The 7,800-nt window shown below is 47.0% G+C and overlaps 1 long non-coding RNA gene across 1 annotated transcript in view; it reads right to left on the bottom strand.

Annotated features, from left to right (window-relative positions):
• Positions 1-857: 857 nt before the first annotated feature.
• The window catches only part of LOC110743256, a 10,062-nt gene continuing 3,119 nt past the window's right edge, over positions 858-7,800 (bottom strand). The window contains exon 2 of the long non-coding RNA XR_002522020.2: positions 858-1,305. This is a non-coding gene — a long non-coding RNA (uncharacterized LOC110743256). The remainder of the gene's footprint in view (positions 1,306-7,800) is intronic.

The following is a 7,800-nucleotide window of genomic DNA, read 5'->3' as shown; positions in this document are numbered from 1 at the left end:
GTAGCCACAGCTACATGCTTCATTCAAAACTAATAAAGCCAGTAAGTTAATAACAGTAATTAACTCCCACTGCACTATAGTCTCTTCTATAGATGCTTTGTAACATACAGTTGATATTTAAGGAGTTTGGAAAAGCAAAACACAGAAAAAGAGATGATGGGCGTGCGATGGATATGGGAGGAAAATCTTATATCAAGAAAAATAAATGTGTCTGCTGCATAATTGTGTATGCCCCCACAAGATCTATGAGTTTATGAGAACACAGCAGATCATTAATTCATAAATAACCAAGAATGGCAAGCATAGTTTCTCCACGAAGAACCAGTAATTCTTCAAGAGCCTTTTAAAATACCTGGCTAACTAAAACATTGACTGAAAGGACTATCAAGATGAAAACATTTTGAGGAGGAGGGTCAAGAAGATTCAAAAGATGGGGAATTAAACTGAGGCAGTCAGTAAGAAGTGACATGTGATATATGCTGAATACACAGCATAAAATGTTCTTATTCATCAGAAATTATTTCAGCTAACATTTTGAAAGGTCTCTGGAGGTAGTGGGTTAAATGTCATATTGGGATTTCTTTTTGCTATTTCTTTTTTTTAGGATTTCCTTTTATTCACCTTATACAAAAGGCCATTCGTCAAGTTCAAGAATAGGAAGGACACAGTGCCAGTAGGCTGTTGTTGTTGTTGTTTTCGTTAAGAAAGTGAGTTTACATCCCAGCATGGTGCCCAAAATGGTGTCCAAGTGCCTCAAGAGCAACTGCAGAGCAAATGGAATTTCTACACGAACTCAAGGGCTACTGAAACCAGTCTATATGCAGAGAATTATCTAGATCGGACCCATATCCTATTGATTTGAGCAATAAAAGAAAAAAAAAAACCTTTATTTTCTTGTGTATTTTGTGCGACGCACACACACAACAAGGAAAAAGGACTCAAACAAAACACACTTAGCAACTCCATGGGGAAAAAGGTCAGGTTACTATTGACAAGTATGTAAAGACACCTCCTAAACCATGGGAAAACATGTAGAAATCGTTTCGACTCACTGCATTCAGAACCCATGGAAGGGAATCACAAAACTGCACTTTGGCATTGTTGGCCTGAAAGGATATCTATTTATCATCTTATAAGACAGCTCGAATGATCTTTATCTACTTTGCCCACTTTCTGACCCAAATTCAGGGTTTTTATGGAAAATTGCAGTCAGTTTGATTGATGAAATCCAAAGATGTCTAAAATGGCACCAAAGATCTCCAACTGTGCAGACTCCAACCGAGGACTTCAATGTTGGCATTGTTCCTGAAGAAATAAAAAAAAAGAAAAAGTTGAGAAAAACAGGCAAAAGTTAGGGAATTTCTGCTTTAAAAACTTCAAATTTCAATGAAGATCCCCAAACCCATTATCCCTGTTCACACGTGCGAACTGGGAGGACATCAAAGTATTTCCCACACATCACAACAAAACCGGGTTCCTCTTGAACCAACAAACCTTTTTTGTAGCCGGCTGAATGGCTGTATCTACGGAGCCAGCAGGTTGCAGAAAGGCGTTCGCAGGGTGGAGGAGTGGGTAGTTGGGGAACCGGGCGCGCCTGATGGGGAGCAGGAAGGAAAAACTGATCGACGCAATGGCCCCTGCCACCGGCCATTTGGGGCTTTGAAACGCCCTAACGAGGAGTCCGAGCTGCCACTGAAAGCCTCCCTGTTCCTGGGCAGGGCAGCCAGAGTGCCCTCCCTCTCCTTTCCCGCCTCCCGGCGGCGCCACCATTAACCCGGAGCCAGACCCAGGCGGAGGCCCCGGCGCCGAGGCCCGCGGAAGCAAGAGACAGCCTGATAGTCTTCTAAACCCAGTCCAGTTCCGAGGACGACGCATTATAGTGGAATATTGTCACCTGCCTAATTGTTCTAAGCGGGCTCCTGCCCCTCCCCGTTTAGTAATAATAGCTTAAGCGCTCTTCCTCCCCGGTTACCAGGCCCTGGAGCTGATGAATGAACCCCCTCGTAGGGGAAAATCTTGGGAGCTGTCTTCTGTCCTATTACCCAAGGGGGCCGGCTATAAATCTTCCTTCATTTTAACCACATTTACCCTCATCCTCCTCCAGGCTAGGGATGCTGCGTTAAGATTGCACTGATGTGCCAACGCTCTGGACCAGCTGCTCCTAAATACAGACAGGTCCTTGTCAATTAAGGCTTTGAGAAGCAGGTCCTCGGGCCCCGGGGCATTGGAGCAGCCAGCAGCGTGCAGCCCCCACAATTAGTATCCATTTGGAAGGGACCTTCAGGGCACAAATGCACAGGCAAAGGAAGAATCAAAACACCAGGCAACTTCAATTCTGGAAATTGGTCTTGTAAGTGTTGTGAAACTGAACAGACGGCCCCCAAGAAGGGAGCTAAGATTTCTGGTGCGAGATGGGCCTCTCCTGCCCCCCTTCTCAAGATCATCCCTTTGTTTTGTTTCAAGCCAGGCAGTAGATTGAGTTTGTGGATAGGTTTAAGGGGAAAGAAAGATAAATGAATACATTCATTTGCCCATTTCAAGCTGAAGTTGTCTTTTGTGGCCACCTCAAGCAGCTGGTCAATCCTGCCCAGACCCTGGCCTTTGGCCCAGGGGGCGCTGGACAAGACAGGCGCTCCAAGGAGAAGAGCTGCGATGTATCAGGTCAGTGAGGCCATTCCGCTGGTGGGCCAGGCAGAACATTAGCAGCTAAACAAAACCCAAAAGGCTCAGGGGGCCTGGGGCACCACTAGGGAAGGCGTTTGTTGAAGCAATTAGGCGCAGTTGGTAGTTAGGGGCGGAGAAGAGGGCAGAGCTTGTGACACAGGGCAACTTAGCTGGACAGCAAGGGTGGACATTCAGAGGACATCACTGTTTAAGAATGTGTGACCCCACCAAGTTCAAGAACAGAGCAAACAGCACAGGCCATTAGGGACAGCCGTCAAACGGATGGCAACAAAGCCAAGAGGGGCATTGAGAAAAATCTTTCAATATTAAATATGGAAAAGTATTGGGGACCAGGGCAGAGGGTCAATGAAAGTCAACAAGAGTGTAGGCTTAATGAGATAAAGAATTTAATATCAAAAATGCATAAATCTGCAAGGCAGGCAACCCCATAATAGAGATAAAAGAACCAGTTCAGTCAACATTCTGTGATAATGGCACCATAATAGATAGCATCAGGTTGTTAACATTGAACACAAAAGTTAAGAGAATGAAAGGAAAGGCAGCTCCCTTAATTGAGAACCTGCTAGAAGATCTCCACAGGCCAAATGGGGTGAATGCCTTGCTAGCTGCTTTGCCAACGTTCTGAGCATCAGGAGAAAGGTGGGCCTTGTTTATCTTGAGGTTTCCTCCCCACCCAACTTTCCCCCTTCCAAGGCTTCCCCATGAGAGGCGCACATTTTCTCTATAAGAGTCAAAGTCCTTTCTCTCAAAACACATTATTTTCCTCCACCCGTTTCAGCAAGGAGATAAAGCTTCTTTTAAAAGTAACTTCACCTCCCTAACCTAAGTAAGCTAACAAAGTTCTTAGCAAGGAGTATATTATAAAAAGAACAGTTTGAGTTTTGTTTTATTTTTCCTGCTAAGAAGAAAAACATGTTTTTCTTTAGAAGGGAGGATCAGCCAAAAAATTTCAAAAGACCTTTTCACTTTCCTCACTTTTTTCCAATCAATAGTAAATCTTATTTTCAAGGAATCTTCCAAGCAACAGAGTCCTTAAAATGCATTGAAGCTTACTGAAGCAAGTATTTCTGCTGTATGTGCCAGATATCTCTGGGACCTCACCTGTATATGAAAAAGACCGTCTCTTTAGTATCCACAGGTAGATGATGAAAATTAAGGAGAGAATGTCCTACCCTAACAGCAGCACAGCAAGTAGTATGTCATTCCAGTTGTGTACATCTGCTGCCCAAGACTCTAATTGTTGCCGCACCAAAAGAAAGGGGAAACCTACCTTGCCGGCACTCATTTGTGGGTGCCTTCTACAGAGTGGATTCATAGCTTCTTGTTTGTATTTTTAATTTCCATGATACTTGTTAGTTTTCAAAACACATTTACATGCATTATCAGAGTTGATCCTCACAACTATTTTGTAGAGTGAATAGTGCAGACATTATTATTCCCATTGTCTATGACAGGAAGCAGATTCAGAAATATCAAATAAGCCAACCAACTTTACTAAATCAATGACAGTCCGATTTCTAACCTAGTGTGTGTTTTACATCTTCCCTGTACTTTGTCCTTCATGATTTGGAATTGGAAGTTCAGAGGCCCGGTCAGAAACTGTTATCTCCCTCAAACCTATGCAGGCACTTTGATGTTCATGCCTGTGTGGGCTGTGAATAGTGCCTGTTTTAGTACACCTAGAGGACTTAGGGGACCTGCAGAGTATGCATCCAATGCCCTCATTTCACAGAAGACAAAACTGAGGCTCAAGAGTCCTTCAGTTCCTGACCAAGGTCCACAAATCAGGAGCTGGTAAATCTAGGCTGAACCAAAATCCCGTAGTCCCACAAACAAGTTACATCAGAAACCCTTCAGTACCTGATTTTCTGTGTTTTGTTTGTTTGTTTTGTTTTTCTTTCTTTCTTTTAATCTCATATGGGACTATCTCCTCACAAACATTTTTGGACTCAATTAAAGAATGACTAACGGCTAGTAAATGAGTAGATGGGATTAGGGAGACTAATCAAAGAGACACCAGCTTGGACCTACCTCCAATGACATTGAGAGTGATAATGTGAAAACCATACTGCAGACTTTTTTTTTTTTTTTTTTTGAGACAAACTTTTGCTCTGTTGCCCAGGCTAGAGTGCAGTGGCTCCATCTCAGCTCACTGCAACCTTTGCCTCCAAGGTTCTCCTGCCTCAGCCTCCCGAGTAGCTGGGATTACAGGCATGCACCACCGTACCCAGCTAATTTTTTGTATTTTTAGTAGAGATGGGTTTCGCCATGTTGGCCAGGCTGGTCTCAAACTCCTGACCTCGGGTGATCCGCCTGCCTCAGCCTCCCAAAGTGCGGGAATTACAGGCATGAGCCACCTCGTTCAAAAAAAAAAAAAAAAAAAAAAGGGGGGGAAAAATGTGTTATAAGAAAAACTGGCCCCAGAGTTTTGGAATCCTGAAATTACTGTTTGTTTTGACTTGATTTGATATAGCTGCTAAGTCAAGGTCTTGTTGCTGCAACTGCTGCTTCCCTCACCCTTGAACAAGGAAAGCCCAGGCCACAGGGCCTGTGTTCGAGGGAGCTTACTTTGGCCAGGCCCAGCCTCAGCTCTTCCCATATTGCTCTGCGGATGGAGACATCAGGGACAGTTAGGGGCCCAAACCTATCAGGGACCCCAAAGGGGTCTTATCCAAGGGTTATACACATCACACTTGGGAGTCACTCTGGCCGTCTGACTTCTAAGAGCCTTTCCATCTCTAAATTCTGAGATCCTGTCCTGATCTTCTGACTTGTAGCCACCTGGGACTAAGTAGGAAGGAGATGACTGGTAGGAAGGCTGCTGCAGGTAATGCTACCCACCCCCCCACCTAGAGGATGCCTTGGAGAGCAAAGCTGGCTCTGGCATCCCCAGGCCCATGCCAGCTGTAGTGACCAGACCAGGCAATTTCCACAGAATCCTCTGAATCATTCCCATCCTCTTTCCACCATCAGCTCCCTCCTGTCTTGGCACCTCGTGATAGCAGTGCATGGTGCCAGTTTGGCACTTCCAGGGCTCACCCCCTCCTAACCTTGCCAGATCAGGTCAGCGAGACAGCACATGTGGGGCACCTGGCTGCCTCTGCCAACTGGCCTCCTCCCCTAGCTGCACCCTTAGACAGCCAGGACCAAGCAGGGGATCAGCACTCTTGAGAGCTGCTGTCCTCTCTCTTCACCCTTTTGGCCCCCACTCCCACCCCAGCTATCAGGGGAGACGATTTTGGAGACCTGACCACTTCCTGGAGCACCAAGTGCCTGTAGGCCACCTTGTAAAACTCAGGACTCCCGAAACAGCACACTTGTGCCTGCAGCATAAATAGGGAGAAACATGTCTTCCCAGGAGGGAATTGTCCTCCACGATTTGGAAGGACAGTGTGAATTCCAACATACACCAGAACCCAAACTAGAGGTGAGTAAGACGGGGCTAGAATATACAGTTTTAAAAGCTTTTTTTTTTTTTTTTTTTTTTTTTCTGTAGAAAAATGTAAGTTAACTAAATGCAACAAAAGACTTTCCGCGGGTTCAGGGGGTCAAGCAGATGTAGACAAGCGTAGGGGAGTTATTTATGTCAAGTTGGGTTATTGTAAAAGCGAGAGAGAGAATCACCCAGGCGGCTAAGGCAGCCAGTGGGCCAGTGGGCCTGCCTGCCGGGGTCAGGGTGGCAGGGCAGTGTGTCCATCCTGGCGGGACAGTAATTGCCCCGGGTCTGACACGACGCCGGGGGCTCAGGGCGCCTCCATCCATCTCCATCCAGTTAGCGACGCGCCCCCCGACCGGGCGGGTGGCCCGGCTTGGACCTCAGCTTCGAATAATGAGAACAATTGTCTCCCCGCCTGGCATAGACCTCCGCCACTCCTCCGGGTTCGCTGCCCCTCTCATTTCTCCAGCGCTGCTTGTTCCCCAGCCTTGGCGATGGGGATCGGGTGAGAGGTCAGCTCCAGATCTAGTGGCCCTGAGCTCAGAGAGCAGCGAAGTCAGGGTGCCCCAGGAGGAGATCCAAGCCTCGGCCCCCACTGCCCTCCGCTCTGCCTCTGCCCGCCACTAACCTACCTCTTTTTCCACCTGCCCAGCGAATCCAGCTGCCCGGCCTTCCCCTCCCATCCAAGAATCCCCGGCTCCTGCCTCTAGAATTTTCCACCAGCGCTGGGGGCTGTTAAAGATTCTGCTCCCCTCTGACAATTTAATAGTCCCAAGTCATCATCTGCGTGACACTGGCCATCTATCTTCTCCCAGGGGAGGACAAAGCGGGGCCTCCCGGACTCCAGGCCTCTCCCTCCCCAGCTCTTTCTATTTTGGGACAGCCTCACCACAATGGCGTCCTTATAAACCATAATGGCGATGTTTATGAAGGCCGCAATACCAGTGTATGAAGACAATTTTATGCCTAATTAGAAAATGATGTAACTCGAGAGAAGACAAAGGGAAGCTGTCCCCCTCCCGTTTCTCTTTCTTCAATCACACCCCCTCCCCAAATTTCCTAGGGCCGAACCCCTTGTAAGTGCTTAGGGCTGAAGGACTCTGTTTTGACAGTAGCTGGGCTCCCCGCGCCCCGCTGGCCCTGGCCGCGCGACAGGAGGCGGCAGGCACATCCCACGGCTCCGGGCGAACGCTTGGGAAGGGGATAGAGGGAGGTCGCCGCGGGGAGGGGGACAGAGGCAGGCACAGAGTCCTAAAGAGATTTGAGACTCGCGCTCCTGCACTTTCTATCCCACGCGGCCCCATCCGAGGGGACCTCACCCCTGGGAAGACTCCAATAAATGCAACCCGGCGCCACTCGATTCCGGGATAATTTTTAATATATATGCAATAAATGTTCACTTTGTTAGATTGAATGACAGACAATAATATCGGCAAATCTTCATATCCATCCATTACCAGCAAATGAGCCGCACAAAGGACAGATTTGCTTTTGATTAATTTATTTGCAGACTCGGGTTGATAAAGCAATAACTGTTTGGTTAAACTTGACATTTGGTCTTCAGGGGGTTATCAGACAAATCTCTGTCGCTCGGAAGAGATAATAAAGCTGTTTAAAGGGGATTAATTATTAATTGGCTGCAATTAATTTCCCCCCTTTGCTCGGCTGCTGCCACAATT

The sequence above is a fragment of the Papio anubis genome, chromosome 3 (assembly GCF_008728515.1).
Source record: "Papio anubis isolate 15944 chromosome 3, Panubis1.0, whole genome shotgun sequence".
In the NCBI taxonomy this organism is placed as follows: Eukaryota; Metazoa; Chordata; class Mammalia; order Primates; family Cercopithecidae; genus Papio; species Papio anubis.
Note: the sequence above shows the minus strand (reverse complement) of the source record. Positions and strands in the feature narration are given on the sequence as shown.